This window comes from Triticum urartu, chromosome 1A, assembly GCF_056163025.1.
Source record: "Triticum urartu cultivar PI428250 chromosome 1A, HENAU_Tu73, whole genome shotgun sequence".
In the NCBI taxonomy this organism is placed as follows: domain Eukaryota; kingdom Viridiplantae; phylum Streptophyta; class Magnoliopsida; order Poales; family Poaceae; genus Triticum; species Triticum urartu.
In genome coordinates this window covers 447,141,129-447,144,947 of record NC_141873.1, presented here as the reverse complement: position 1 = coordinate 447,144,947, position 3,819 = coordinate 447,141,129, and the positions used below count along the sequence as shown (strand labels likewise).

The 3,819-nt window shown below is 39.1% G+C and overlaps 1 pseudogene; it reads right to left on the bottom strand.

The window, feature by feature from the left end:
- Window positions 1–1,835: 1,835 nt before the first annotated feature.
- On the bottom strand, window positions 1,836–3,392 carry LOC147991639 (uncharacterized; annotated as a pseudogene).
- Between the last annotated feature and the right edge of the window lie 427 nt (window positions 3,393–3,819).

Here is a 3,819-nt window from a genome sequence, read left to right as displayed (position 1 = left end):
AATCTCTCACATCTGTCATGAAATACTCTCAAAATCCAATCCACGTCTATGAGCATAGCATGGCATTGTAAGCATAATGTAATAGTAACTCCCAAGGTTTGAATGCGGGGCAATAGGTTCCTACCTCATCAACTACTTCCCAATACCCACATGTTATAAATCCTACTCATGCAATGTTTGAGGGTGAAACTAATGCATAAAAACTGGGTATGAAAGGGCATATGATCAAAGTGTGAACTTGCCTGCGATGTTGATGAAGATGATTCGCACTCAAAATCTTGATAGCTCTACTCGTCACACTCCGGTCAATCTATCGTAAGCAAGCAATAGTAACCACACATAAGCAATCACTCAAGAGATCAGAAAGATCGAAGAAGACAATTCGGAAAACATCAAAACCAAGCAAATAACTCTTGCAACATAAAACAATTTCTAACAGTACCAAAGTAATCACATCTAGGTCCCTGGCCGAAATTACAGAAAAAGAAAAAAAAACTAAAAGGCAAACATTCGTTTTCTATACCTAACCAGCGAACGTTCTCTAAATAGATTCATCTAAAAGAAAATTGTTTTTTTATAAAAAAACGATCTAGGGTTTTTTTAGAATCGAACTAACCGAGAATAAACCGGGGTGGTTACCGGTTCGGCCAAAATAAACTGGCGGCGGCGGATCTGTTTGAGCTCCGGCGAGGGCCATGCGGCTCCGGCGAGTGGGGCGAGGCAAGCCGGTGGCTCCGGGGATGGCTGCGAGGCGGCGGCATCGGCGACGGAGAGCGGCGCGGTGGCAGGGGCACGGCGCGTGCGGCGCTGGGCGGGGAACGGCGGCGAGTGTGGCACGGCGGCGGCGGTCTGCGTGACGGTGGCGCATCGCGGCAGGAGGCGGCCAGATGCGGGGCGGAGCGGGGTCGAGGGCGCGGTGTCGGGGGCCCGCCTTTTAAAGGCCAGGGGAGGAGGTGAGGGGTGGCGTGGGGAAGGGGGAAGAGGAGGCGGCGGCGCGGCGGACTCCGGGAAAGGAGTCCCCGTCGGAGACGGCAGGGACGGCGGCGGGGAGCTGGGCCGCGGCCTGGCGAGATGCTGGGCCGGCCCAGTCGCCGAGGGGAAATTCTTTTTTTTTAAACACATTTTTTTCAGAGAACTAAAATAATAAAAACAAAATAACTAAAAATATTTTATAGGCATATAATATATCAAAATTCTCAGAAAAAGATTTCCAACAACATGGACATTTTTATAACTTCAAATAAAATCCACACAAATTCAGATAATTCAAAGAGTGCTACTGGCCTATTAAAATCCAACAAAAATCATTTTAAAAAAATACCAAAATGTTTTCAAATTAATTTTTCTCCAATTTTCTGTTGTAGGGAATCATGTTACCCTATTTTCCAGATATTTTATTTTTGGAGAAAAATAATTTGAATAAAACCTCAAATAACCCAAATTGAAAAATAACTTCAACTGGATTTTTAAATTTAAGTTTCTTTGAAACTCCCAATTCATATTTCATATAATTTGAAGAAGTCATTTTATCTTCTCTCACGAAAATCATTGAGTTGCTTAAAGTTTCTGAATTGGAACTATTTTCCAAATGAAATTCAAATATTTTCAACACCCCATGTCATTTAAATAAATGGAAGAAGTCATGTCATCTTCTCTCCAGGGTTTCGTGGTGAAAAGAATTTGAATTCCCGGAGATCAAAAGAAAAAGGTGAAAGTTTGGGAAAGTCCTTTTATCCCCTCTCATTTAACTTTCAGAAAGTTCGAATTTCACTCACTTTCAGACAATCAATCAAACAATCACTCAAATCTATCTATTTATTATAACATTCCAAAATTTAGAATTTTGGGATGTTACAAGTGGTAACCATAGAAGCGTGTTTACTAATAAGTTTTAGTTCACCTTTAACATTAGCCATATAATCACTCAAGTATTCAATCATATAAGCATTATGTTTCAATTGTCTACCAACATAAGCATTAAAATCTTCTTGCTTAACCATAAAGTTATCAAATTCATCCAAACATTGGCTAGCAAACTTAGTAGGAGGGATTTCAGCTTTATCATATCTATAGAGAGAATTTACCTCTACTACCTGTGTCGGGTTATCAAGACCATGTATTTCTTCAACAGGCGGTAAATTAAGACCATGTATTTCTTCAATAGAAGGTAAATTCTTAACATCTTCGGCTTTAATACCTTTTTCTTTAATAGATTTCTTTGCCTCTTGCATATCTTCAGAACTGAGAAATAGAATACCCCCTTTCTTTGGAGTTGGCTCAGGAGTTGGTTCAGGAATTGGATCAGGGATTGGATCAGGAAGTGTCCAATTATTTTCATTAGTCAACATATTATTCAATAGAATTTCAGCTTCATCAACAGTTCTTTCCCTGAAAACACAACCAACACAACTATTTAGGTGGTCTCTGGAATCATCGGTTAGTCCATTATAAAAGATATCAAGTATCTCATTTTTCTTGAGAGCATGATCGGGCAAATCATTAAGTAACTAGAGAAGCCTCCCCCAAGCTTGTGGGAGACTCTCTTCTTCAGTTTGCACAAAATTGTATATTTCCCTTAAAGCAGCTTGTTTCTTATGAGCGGGGAAATATTTAGCAGAGAAGTAATAAATCATATCCTGGGGACTACGCACACAACCAGGATCAAGAGAATTAAACCATATCTTAGCATCACCCTTTAATGAGAATGGAAATAATTTAAGGATATAATAATAGCGAGTTTTCTCATCATTAGTGAACAGGGTAGCTATATCATTTAATTTGGTAAGATGTGCCACAACAGTTTCAGATTCATAGCCATAGAAAGGAACAGATTCAACTAAAGTAATTATCTTAGGGTCGACAGAGAATTCATAATCCTTATCAGTAACAAAGATAGGTGAAGTAGCATAAGCAGGATCATATTTCATTCTAGCATTCAAAGTTTTTTGTTTAAGCTTAGCCAATAGTTTCTTAAGATCACTTCTATCATTGCAAGCAAGAAAGTCTCTAGCAGTTTCTTCATCCATAACATAACCTTCAGGAACAACAGGTAATTCATATCTAGGGGGAGAATCTTCATCATCACTTTCATCAATATTATCAGTTTCAATAATTTCATTCTCTCTAGCCCTAGCAAGTTGTTCATCAAGAAATTCACCAAGTGGCACGGTAGTATCAACCATAGAAGTAGTTTCATCATAAGTATCATGCATAGCAGAATTAGCATCATCAATAACATGCGACATATTAGAATTAATAGCAGAAGCAGGTTTAGGTGTCACAATCTTACTCAAAACAGAAGGTGAATCAAGTGCAGAGCTAGATGGTAGTTCCTTACCTCCCCTCGTAGTTGAGGGATAGATCTTGGATCTTGGATCTTTCAAGTTCTTCATAATGATAAGCAGATATAAATCCCAAGTGACTCAAAGAATAGAGCTATGCTCCCCAGCAACGGCGCCAGAAAATAGTCTTGATAACCCACAAGTATAGGGGATCGCAACAGTTTTCGAGGGTAGAGTATTCAACCCAAATTTATTGATTCGATGCAAGGGGAGCCAAAGAATATTCTCAAGTATTAGCAGATGAGTTGTCAATTCAACCACACCTGGATAACTTAATATCTGCAGCAAAGTATTTAGTAGCAAAGTAATATGATAGTAATGGTAATGGTGGTAAAGGGTAACGATAACAAAAGTAATATTTTTGGTGTTTTGTAGTGATGATAACAGTAGCAGTGAAAAAGTAAATAAGCGAAGAACAATATAGGGAAAGCTCGTAGGCAATGGATCGGTGATGGAGAATTATGCTGGATGCGCTTCA